Here is a 12,723-nt window from a genome sequence, read left to right as displayed (position 1 = left end):
TTGTAATATAACACACAGATATATATGGCACAAGAGCCTGAAAACTATTTGTTGGGAATTCTTTTTAGAGAAGAGGATTAATGCATTATAGCATTATATAGTTCTGGGATATCTTTTAAGTTAAAATTTCATAATTTTATTAAAATTAAATTACATTGTTAAAATGTAACATTTATATATCGACCTCCAGATTTTCAAAAGCTGGTACCCTAAATCTGGCTCACTTTCCCTTAGTACTAGTTCAGTTTCTTTGACTCTCCCCAACCAAACTGATGCCAAGTCAAAAAAGAAATATTGCACTTCATATTCTCTAGAAAGAAATAAAAAGAATGCTTTTTCTAAAAGAAATAAAAAGAATGCTTTTTCTAAAATGCTTTTTCTAAGACACAGTGAATACCTGACTCAGAAAAATTTACAGCTTTAGATGCCTTCATTCTTAAAGAAGAAAGATGAAAAAGTAAAGAACTCAGACCTAATCTCATTAGACAAAGAGCAACCTATACACCAAAGTAAACCAGAGAGGTCATTAGTATCAGTTTCAGGTGTGGAAATCTATCAACATAATCTGGAACAAAAACAAATTAAAAGAGATTACAGATTTTATCTGTAAATGCTAAAGAGACATTTGATAAAATTTAAGAGGCATTTCTTATATTCAAAGTAAAACAGTAATAAGAGAACTACTTAAACACAATAGGCTGTAGCAAAAACAAGTGGGGAATATTAATTCAGCATAAAACAGTAAAACTATTCAAATTAAAATGAGAGGACAGCTTTTTATCACCATTATTATTTATAAATATTGAAGATTTTAGCAAATCTTTATATACTAAACATTGTCATTCCTCTAGACATATGCACTTGATTTTCTGCATTGCCCATTTTTCCCAAAATACCTAGCTATTTATACATGTCCTCTATTACCTTTTTATTACAAGCTCATACTGCACTGGACACATATTATCTAAAATGAGTATTTCATACAAATATTATAGAAGCAAAAGTAGCATATTGAATAATTCTTCCACTCCCATTGAACTGATTTGCACTCTTTGTCAATTATGACCTTTTTGTGTAAACATGACTTATTATTGTGGTTTCTATTTTTTCCCCACTGATTAATGTCAGTTTTTATCCCTAAATCATGAATTTGTAGAAAAGATAGTGTCCCTCCTATTACTATTATTCAACTTAAAAAAAAAATCTCCTCAATATTTTACCAGTTGAATTTTTTTAATGTCAAATTTTCCCCCTCCCTGATTATTTTTCTACCCAGTCATTTAAAATGAATCACTTTATCCCTTCAATAAATTTCCCAGTTAAAGAACATGACTAAATATTTGTTAAACATATGTTTGTAAAATAGGTTGAGCCTTAAGATGCTGGTGTTCAGGATAGATAAAACCAGGTGAGTGGCTATCTTTCTAGAATTTTGTCTGGGATTGGTACATGATACATCATAATTTTCTGTTGGTGTCTTTCTGACATACTTCACACATAAAAAATGACGTAGCTGAACAGAGTTCTTGTGTTACAATCCTTTCCCTAAAAAATTCTTCAGGATTATCTTCACATTAGCACATCACAGAGAAAACTGAGTTCGATTTTATCTTTTGTCTTAAAGTTAGCCTCTTTTTAAATTTATGGATTCCTATAGATTTCTAGACATTTCAAATTCTAAATGCCTCATTTAGAAAAATCAATGAATTATATATTTTACTTTTTATTATTGACTCATTTTCTATAAAATTGTCATCTTTGGCAATGGCTATTATTTACAGATTAAACTCAATGGTGTTTCATCCCATTTTTTCTTTTGTTCTCATTTTTGCCACTTTTCCTCTGTTTTTCTCATGGAATGTTTGTTAATTTTCCTTAATATCATTTATTGACCTTATTTTCATCTGTAGTATCAAATCTTTAATTTACTGCTTCAAATGGGGCATTGTATTGAATCCGGTGTCTTAAAGAGTTAACTGATATTTTCCAAATTAATCTCGTCTTATTATAACCTATAAATGTTTCTTAGAGGTACTTTCCTTCTGAATATTAAGAAGACATTTTATCTAATATTCTTTAGTTTCTAGAAAAAAACCTTATTCTCAAAACCGAATCCTCTTTGAGCCCTCAAAATATTGCTCTGTTTACTTGTACTGAAGAATTTATTTGTGAACTTCCATGTTTTTTCCTCATTAATTCTTTTCGGTTTGGTTAAGTCAATATTCAATGTTTATATTGGTATAACCACATAAATATTATTGGCATAACCACATGAATATAATAGTTGAGGAACATACTGTGCAATGATTATATTTCCTTCTTGTACAATCATTGTTTACTTGGCACTTATAATGGTCTACTTTTTTCATTCTTCCTGGAGCATTCCATTTTCCTGCTGCAACGCAGACTGGTTCTCTCTGGGTCTGCTACAGAGCTGTCATCTTGGTACTTCTCTTCACCAGCCACCTTGAGGACTTCCTTCTCTTTTGTGTTAGACCCCTCCATTTTTTTTGGTTCGATAAGTTTGGTGAAACAACCTTTAGATTTCTTAGAAATAGCTTGTGAATAATTATATTTCTGAAAATACAGTTGATTCTCATTATTCATGGATTCTGTATTTGCAACTTTGCAAAATTTGTGACCTCCTAATCAATATTCACAGGGTTTTTATGATCATTCAGAAACATGCACAGAGGGTAAACATTTTGAGTTACATGTTCCCAGCTGAGGTCCAATGAGGTGACACTGCCTCTTTGTTTCAGTTCATACTGTAAATAACCATCTATGTTATGATCTATTTAGTGTCTCATTTTTCACATTTATGTGCTTTTTCTTGGTAATTTTGTAGCTTAAAACAGCCCCCCAGTATAGTGCTGAAATGCCATCCAGTGTTCCTAAGCACAGGAAGACTGTGATGTGTCTTATGAAGAAAATACGTGAGCTTCTTTAGATGAGCTGCTTTCAGGCATGAGGTGTGCTGCTGGCTGTGAGTTCGATGTTAATGAATCAACATACATATTGATATAACATACATTAAAGACATAGGGTCTTTAAACAGAAACACACCAACAGCAAGTTTGTGTGTTGATTGGTTGACAAAAACGTTGTGAATTTCCTCTGAGACCAAAAGATTCCTCTGAGACCAGAGGCTCACAGGAATCTAGCCCTATATTTCCCCTAGGACCAATGGTTCAGTATTTGCTAATTCAGTGTTTGCTGTGACTTCACAGAATATAACTTCCTCAAATAACAAGAGTCACCTGTATCTTTCAAAAGTCTTTGTGCTTGATTAACAGTGTATTTGGTTTGATTGATTGTCTGGGCCTTCTGGCTGGAAATAATTTTCCCTCAAAATTTTAAAGGCAGTGAAGAGGGCTGGGGGTCGGGAAGTGAGAGTGGGACCTGGTGTCCTGAGGGCCATGGTGGGCCTGCCTCAGCTTTATCAAACAGACCTTCCTGGAAAGATGAAACCTGATGAAACTCCTATGTTTGACCCAAGTCTACTTAAAGAAGTGGACTAGAATCAGAATCCAGCTACATATGCTCCAGTTATTTCTCCAACACATCTTGCAGAAGGCTTGGTTTAAGGCCTCTTTGTCTACTGATGATATGGTTTGGCTGTGTTGCCACCTAAATCTCATCATGAGTTGTAGCTCTCATAATCCCTGCAAGTCGTACTGAATCATGGGGGTGGGTTTTTCTTGTACTAGTCCCATGATAGTGAATAAGTCCCACGAGATCTGATGGCTTTATAAAGGACAGTTCCCCTGCACATGCTCTCTCGCCTGTTGCCACGTAAGATGTGCCTTGCTCCTCCTTCACCTTCTGCCATGATTGTGAGGCCTCTCCAGCCATGTGGAACTGTGAGTCCATTAAAACTCTTTCTCTTTATAAATTACCCAGTCTTGGGTGTTTCTTCATAGTAGTATGAAAATGGACTAATACAACTAACATAGGGGTTTTTTTTTTTTTTTTTAAGGTACTAGGTCAGCAAACTGCAACTGGAGTTGTCAACCCTGATAATGTAAAAAGTCTTTTGAGCATACAAAGAAATCTGGGGATCATTATGTTATAGTTGTGGAAGATGTGACTCGGTGACAGAGTGTTGCTATGGCAACTCTGATAATAGAACGTAAATTCATCCATTCCTGTGCTAAGAGAGAAAGAGTAGATGCTGTTAGTAATGAATGCAGGGAAGACAGCTTGGCAAATTGTTATCAACATGTACTTTGCTAAGCAAGAAACTGAACTGCTATAAGATTACCCTTGAATGTCTACTACAAAATGTTGGTTTTTACAAAACATTTGGATACTTTGGATCTGAGGAAAACTACATATATTAGAGGTTTCTAAAGTAAAAATCTTTTTAGAAAGACAATTGTCAAAGGAGTTAATGCTACAAAGCTATACTCTCACTGGAGTTAAAATGTTTTGTTGATGTAGCACGGTGACCTCCATAAATACTGGTCTGAAAAAAACTTATAATATTGCAAGTATAATGACATTTTAGAAGATTACCTTGGGGTGATGGGATATGCTATGAATTTGAATTACAAATGAATATTATTAAAGGGATGATTTTTACCCAAAGGGGTAACTTGAATTTTTTCTTGCCTTGCATTTTTCTAGAGTGTGGCTTCATTTCTTGGTAGTCAAGAGTACTGATAGTAAAGAGTTCTGTATCTGCTATCTGTGCTGCTTATTTTTAAAAAGGTGTATATTTAATAGGCTGTTTCTTAACACATACATAAAATTAATTATTTTTGTTTCATATAAACATATCTAAATACAGAGAGAGGCATTATTTCCCACATATTAAGTTGGATAAATTAGTTATTATACAAATATAGTACAGTTCAAAATTTGTTCATCCTACTATGGACAAACAACCTGGCCAAGCCTTTTAAAGAAGCAGAAGAAATGAAAACTAACTTATAAAATGTGAGGCGATTCAAAGTAAAAAAATTTAAATGTTTTAATAAAAGTTTATATAGTTGTATGTCAATAAAAAGTACCTACCAACTGACTTATCGGTGAAATATATTAATAATTATTCATTTGTTAAAGATACCTATGAACAATTATTACAGGACACCTAAGGTACTTTGTAACAGTAACACTGGGAAATCTCAACATATGTATTTCTATTCCAATTTTTCTTTTTATCTGAAGCCTCTCTTCTGAAAAATATTTTCATCAAAAAACGGAATATTACAAAATTGAGTGGAATGCAATATTTAATAAAATATATTGTACTGGATTTGTCACATCATAAAATTTTGATGGAAGCTTTTCTTTTTAATGTGGTTATAATGGCACTATTATTCTGGTAACTATCCTGTTATGTTTTTTTGATTTTATTGATTTTAATTATTTTAAAAGTTGAAGTCAGAATTAGATACTTTAATGGCACTAATCTTGAGCATTCCATGTTACAATAAGTCTATTCATGTGATCAAAAGACATTTAAAGGCAGTCTTCTATTGTCTGCCCATTCTAATCTTGAGAAATTTGATGTTATTCTGAGTCTGTCTTGGTATGTGGCCTTTTATTCCTCTATTTGGACATTTAAGGTCTTATATACAGTAATCTGTTTTAGTTTGGGTCATCTTTCATTTATTGTGCTGAGCATATTTTATTGGAAAACTAGTATCTTTCAGTGTTAGGATATTTTCTTGTATCTGATTGAATAATGTCCTCTGAGTTTTCTCTTTGTGAGAACACTATTAGCTTGATATTGAACCCCTGGAGTAAGGGTCTAATTGTTTAAAAATCTTTTCTTTACTATTTTCCATCTGTTTATCTTTTTGATCTTTTAAGTTCATATTTCAAACTTTCATTAAATTTTTTATTTCTGCTATAAAGTTTTTAATTTCTAAGAAGATTTTTCTTGTTCTTCATATATTCTTTTAAGTAATACTCTGAAATGTAGATACATTTTCCTATTTCTAGGGGCATTCATTATGAGTTGTTTAGTATTTTTGTTTAGTTTTGTACTCTCTCTGTTTCCCCTATTTCTGTGGAAATCTGATTTTCTCTGGGATTTTCTTCCATGTTAGAGTATTTCCTAAAATGCCTGGTGATTCTTTCCTTGTTGATTAGCTTATATTTCAGGGCAAGGCATCAAAAACCTGGCTGTCAGCTGTGTGAGTGTGTGTGTGTGTGTGTGGGTGTGGGTGTGTATATGAGTGTGTGGATGTACATGTGGGCAGGGCTTATCGACTGGTGGGCCTCACTGGAACATGGTGGTGAAGGGTCCTAATAGTTTATTGGGCATGTCAAATGTCAACATTTGATTGTCTTTTGGGATGACTAATTTCCTCAGAGAGGAGAAACAGCTAATTCCCAAATAGAGAACAGTCTCATACTGGCCTAATATTAAAAAATGATGACATTTTTGATATACCCTAGTATTTTAAATATGTCATTAAGCTAGTGGTAAATTTTTTTTTCTCAACTGCAAAGCAAGAGAACAGGCTGATGTACTAGGAATTTATGTTATTTCTGGTACCCAGCCAACATTTCACATATATTAATTTCCCTTCCAATAGTGAGATCTATTGCAAAGCAAAGAAAGCTCCTTGTTGAAGGCATGCATTTTTTTTCAAGTTTTACTTCAGATTCAGGGGGTACACATGTACTTTTGTTAGTTGGGTGTATTGCATGATGCTGAGGTTTGGGGTATGATTGATCCCATCACCCAGATAGTGAGCATAGTACCCAACAGTTTTTCAAACTTCCCTTCTCCCTCCCTTCCCTCTCTAGTAGTTCCTAGTTTCTATTACTGCCATCTTTATGTTCATGAGTAGCCAATATTTAGCTCCTTGTTATAAGTAAGAACATTCAATATTTCTGTTTTTTTTTTGTTCCTGCATTAATTCACTTTGCATAATGACCTCTAGCTACATCCATGTTGCTGCAAAGGACATAATTTTATTATTTTTCATGTCTGTGTAGTATTCCATTGTGTATATGTACCACGTTTTCTTTATCCAGCCACCTATTGATGGACTATTTAGGTTGATTCCATGTCTTTGCTATATATTTTGGTTTTTGAGATGGATCTCTCTTTGTCTCCTAGGTTGGAGTGCAGTGGTGTAATCTTGACTCACTGCAACCTCTGCCTCCTGAGTTCAGGAGGTTCTCCTGCCTCAGACTCCCAAGTAGTTGGGATTACAGTCATGCACCAACATGCCCAGCTAAGTTTTGTAATTTTAGTAGTGATGGGGTTTTACCATATTGGCTAGGCTGGTCTTGAACTCCTGACCTCAGGTGATCCGCCTGCCTCTGCCTCCCAAATTGCTGGGATTACAGGTGTGAGCCACTGAGCTTGGTGGTGTCTTTGTTATTGTAAATAGTGCTGTGATAAACATGCAAGTGCTTGTGTCTTTTTGGTAGAACACTTTGTTTATTTTTGGATATATCCTGTAATGGGATTGCTGGGTTGAATGGTAGTTCTATTTTGAGTTCTTTGAAAAACCTCCAGACTGCTTTCCACAGTGGTTGAACTAATTTACATTCCCACCAACAGTGTATGAGTGTTCCCTTTTCTCCACAGCCTTGACAACATCTGTTGTTTTTTGATTTTTTAATAATAGCCATTCTGACCGCAGTAGATAGTATTTCATTGCGGTTTTGATCTGCATATCTCTGAACATTAGTGATGATGACCATTTATTCACATGTTTGTTGGCAGCTTGTATGTCTTCTTTTGAGAAATGTCTGTTCATGTCCTTTGCCTTCTTTTTAATGGGGTTTTTTGCTTGATGATTTGTTTAAGTTCCTTATAGATTCTGGATATTAGACCTTTGTCAGATATATAGTTTGTGAATATTTTGCTCCCAGTCTGTAGAGAGCAAAATATTTTGCTGTTTACTTCCTTGATAGTTTCTTTTGCACGCAGAAGCTCTTAAGTTTCATTAGGCCCCACTTCTCAATTTCTGTTTTCATTGCAATTGCTTTTGAGAAGTTAGCCATGAATTCTTTCCCAAGGCTGATGTCCAGAATGGCATTTTCTAAGTTTTTTCTAAGATTCTTATAGTTTGAGGTCTTTACATTTAAATATGTAATCCAATTTGAGTTAATTTTTGTATTAATTATTGAATAGGAAGTCCATTCCCCATTGCTTATTTTTGTTGACTTTGTCAAAGATCAGATAGCTGTAGGTGTGTGGCTTTATTTCCAGGTTCCCCATTCTGTTCCACTGGTCTATTGTCTGTTTTTGTACCAGTACCATGATGTTTTGGTTGCTGTAGCTTTATAGTGTAGTTTGAATTTGGGTACTGTAATGCCTCTGACTTTGTTCTTTTTACTTAGGATTGTTTTGGGTATTCAGGCTCTTTTTTTTTGTTGTTTCCTTTGAATTTTAGAATAGCTTTTACTAGTTCTGAGAAAGATGATGTTGGTAGTTTGACAGGAATAGTCCTGGATCTATAGGTTGCTTTGGGTAGTCTGGCGATTTTAAAGATACTGAGTTTTACAATTCATGAGCCATAGATGTTTTTTCCATTCATTTGCGTCATGTATGATTTCTTTGAACAATGTTTTGTAGTTCTCCTTGTAGAGATCTCTCACCTCCCTGGTTAGATGTATTCTTTGGTTTACTTATTTATTTTTATTTTTTTTGCAGCTATGGTAAATGGGATTGCATTCTTGATTTGGTTCTCAACTTGAACATTATTGGTATATAGACATGCTACTGATTTTTGTACACTGATTTTGTAGGCTGAAACTTTACTGAAGTGGCACATCAGTTGCGGGAGCCTTTTGGTGGAGTCTTTAGGGCATTCTAGGTATAAAATCACGTAATCTGTGAAGAGAGATAGTTTGACTTATTTTCCTATTTGGATGCCTTTTATTTTTTTCTCTTGCCTGATTGCTCTGGCTAGCACTTCTAGTACCATGTTGAATGGGAGTGCTGAGAGTGGGCATCCTTGTATTGTTCCAGGCCTTAGGGGGAATGCTTTTAGTTTTTGCCTGTTCAATATTATGTTGGCTGTGGGTTTGTCATAGATGGCTCTTAATATTTTGAGATATTCTCTTCTGATGGAAGGCATGCATTTTTTGAATTGAAGAAAAATATAGAGAAGCAGCAGAAAGAAGGAGGAATAGAGAGAGGTGAAGAAGTAGGACAAAGAGAGAATGTGAGGAGAGAAGAAGAGAGAAGGAAAGAAAGAGGAGAAGAGGAAAGAGAAGAAAAGGAGAATGATAGGAAAATAAATAGGGGTCAAGGAGGAGAGAGAGAAAGTAAGAGAATAAGGCAGAGGCAGGAGGGGTGAGAAAGGGAGAGGGGAGTTGAAGAAAAGTTAAAACATATTCAGGGTTTTCTAGTCTCCCTTGATATAGTCATTGTTTAATTTTCTAGGCATGTCATCCAGTGTCTCTTTTAAGATGCCCTTTGGTCTAGCCAAATGGTGCTACTACCTATTTCCAAACAGAAACTAAACCCATCTGGCTTCGTGTGCCATTATGTATCACTAGTCCCACAACCTTTTATTTCCTTTCAAGAGTTTTCAAAGAATGACTTATGTTATAGATATATGTTCATTTTTATTTTATCTTCTTCAGCAGATTAGAATTCCCAAGCAATACCTTGTATTATAGACACTAACTTATTGGTTTTTGTACTGTTCATTAGATTACAACCTCCCCAAAGGCAAAGATGTAGTCTTGTCTAAGTCTTCCTGGCTTATTATGGTAAAGGACCAAATTTTTATTTTTTATTTAAAATATTTCCAATCTATCACAGTCTGATACTTTTGTAGAAAATCATACATTTAGATATCATAGCCATATAAACATGCTATAAGTTTTAAAATGCTTACTCCTACTTTCTGAAATGAAATGGTAAAAACAATTCATTGATTGGCACTGCTTTACTGAATCCACTATGAGATGAAGCAGCAGTTCAGTGCACCTCGCCTCTTGCTTTGCACTGATATACCCTAGTATTTTAAATACTATAACTTCAATGGAATTTTGCACTGAATAAATTTTATCTAAATATAACTGAATTTATTCAAAAATAACAATAAAGATACTGGAAATAAAGTCTTGATTAGAATGAAATTGCATCATAAGATTCACTTCCTATTTTTAACCCCTGATTTGTAGTTTGGAGGGTACTGTTAGGCAATTAATGATGCTTTTAAAAACAATGTGCATTGCGTAATTTTTTGAAGACATATTTGTTAGTTAAGTCTAAATGATTTTGATACCACTCTTCATCTTATATTGCCAAAATAAATGTCTAAATATTTTACTAAATTCCCTATCAAGGATGATTTGTTGTTCTATTTGTAATAAGGAAGGAAAGCTCAATTTTTAGTCACAATAGTAGGAAACTATCCCTGTCTAGCAGGCTAGTTTAGAACAGCAACTGACATTGTTATCACATGATATTTTGCACATACACGGTGCCCTTCAAATGTTGAATTGATGCACTTAATGAAATTAGACAACTGTTCTTCACAGAAGGGGCAGCAATGCTATCAAATCCTTTCTCAAGAGCTTCAAACTAAAACCTGGCAACTTAAGAAAATTAGGAATGAATGCTTTGATTTATTGGGCAGTCCCTTAATTTGTGACTTGGTGGCTTTACATGGGAATTTGAAGTGCTTAGCCTGCCATGGGCTGGATAATCAAAGGCCCATGATTTACAGAACGCATCTTTAAAATAACTTCTCTAGAGAACCTCACTTTGAAAAAGGCTTTCAAGACTTTTAGTATCCAATTGGGCTATAATACACACTTAACTGAAATACCCCTTGCATGATATGATAATTTAGCCAGTATCTGGAAGAAATGTCTCAACAAGTGTTTCATCTTTTATATGCTTTTCATTGAAGCTAAGGGGAAACTGTAGTTGGTTGCCTAACACTGAATAGAACTACAAGCACATTATCTCATTTTGAAGTTGAATGTGGCCAGCATCTTCTAATGGTATATTTTGAATGTGATCTCGTGAAATTTTTACTAAGGAAATAATAACATTTCTAAAAACATGAAACATTTGAGGATTGACTTTTCATTTTAATATCTACCTTAGCATGCCAAAATACAGCCACTGAATGCATTTTTTTCCTGATAAGCTCTTAAAGTATAAGTGATGCATGGCTTTTGCTAATAGTTGGCAGCTATTGATTATACTATGATAGCTGACTTGTTTTGCAGAATAAAGTAGAAAATCCTTTTGAATCAAAAAGCATTTCTGTACTTTGAACATGTCATTAAAAGCGTTGAAAAGGTCACATTTTGAGATTGATGAAATAAAGATCAGTCTTTCCTGGCTGGATGAACAGAATGTGATTGGGAAGTGAGGCTTTAAAACTTTTGCTAGCACTTTTATAGTGCAAATCTGGGATTCACAATGGCTCTAAAAGCAATAAATTACTTTTTATGTACATGATTATTTTCATGAATAATTAAAGCTATTATTTAGACATTCAAGTGCAGATGAAACTCAGAAGAAAACATGAGGTGTTAAGATGCCTGAAGTTGCCAGCTTTGTAAGCAAAAGTCCCAGACTGGACTCCATTCCAAAATAGCTGCCGATATTCTGTCTTTATTTATGGAGTTATCATAATGTCTCTGTATCTCACTGATTCAGTATTTAAGGAATGATGATATCTATTCTGTTTTTATGAGAATCAGTAAAGATTCATTGAAGAACACTAAATAAAGGATAATCAATACTTTGAACTGTCTGAAATAAATGCTATTTAAATTGCCAAAAATTATTTAGATAATCAAGTATTATTTAATTGAAAATTCAGTCTTCAGTATATTTAATGGAGCTAAAAAAAAAAGAGAAATGAGTTCTCTTCAAGTAAGCTTAATTAGCTTTCTTTGAGATGAGTTGAAGGTAGTCGAGTGAAATCAGAGCACTTATTTTGCATTATTTTTAGTGACTGCTTTCAGGACTGATATTAAAAGTATATGAGACTAAGATCTTATTTTAAATCAAAGCAATAACAACTCTGTACAGTATTGATTCCACATATGACGTCTAATCTTAGCCACCATTTCTATTTTATTCATATACACATTCATTAGATTTATCTTTAAACAGCCTGACTATATGATTACCCTTTCCGATGTGGCTTGACACCTTAAAAAACTCATGTTCCAATGAGAACACACGGACACAGGGAGGGGAACATCACACACCAGGGCCTGTCAGGGGATGAGGGGAAAGGGGAGGGAGAGCATTAGGACAAATACCTAATGCATGTGGGACTTAAAACCTAGATGACAGGTTGATAGGTACAGCAAACCATCATCGCACACGTATACCTGTGTAACAAACCTGCATGTTCAGCACGTGTATCCCAGAACTTAGAGTGAAATTAAAAAAACAAAACAAAACAAAATCATGTTCCTTGAAAACAGTACTGGTAGCAATAAGGAAACAGTGCTGGTTGTGTACATTAATACACATCCCAAAGCTCTGTTTGTTTTAAATATGATTCTGAAACAACACTTAAGGTTAGATTTTTCCCATGAGTGAGATCTTATGCATGTCTAGTTTACTGATTCATTTTCTTATGTAGAAATATTTGATGTCTATAAATTAGTTTGGCTAATTTAGAGTTGCATGCTATGAAGTGGTCATAAATCCTTCATAGATTTTAAAGGGTTTCTCGTAAGACTTGCTTTTTTAAAAAATATAAATAAATGGCGAGGATTGCTACAACCAAGAGTTCAGAGGGTACAGTTAGATTA

At 34.1% G+C, this 12,723-nt stretch overlaps 1 protein-coding gene and 1 pseudogene across 19 annotated transcripts in view; one reads left to right on the top strand and one right to left on the bottom strand.

Moving 5' to 3' along the window:
• Nucleotides 1–12,723, bottom strand: part of RALYL (RALY RNA binding protein like) — a 737,315-nt gene that overhangs the window by 83,610 nt on the left and 640,982 nt on the right. The window lies entirely within an intron of this gene.
• LOC119624906 (glucosamine 6-phosphate N-acetyltransferase-like) lies at nt 3,465–4,358 on the top strand (annotated as a pseudogene).

Source organism: Chlorocebus sabaeus, chromosome 8 (genome assembly GCF_047675955.1).
Source record: "Chlorocebus sabaeus isolate Y175 chromosome 8, mChlSab1.0.hap1, whole genome shotgun sequence".
Taxonomy (NCBI): domain Eukaryota; kingdom Metazoa; phylum Chordata; class Mammalia; order Primates; family Cercopithecidae; genus Chlorocebus; species Chlorocebus sabaeus.
Note: the sequence above shows the minus strand (reverse complement) of the source record. Positions and strands in the feature narration are given on the sequence as shown.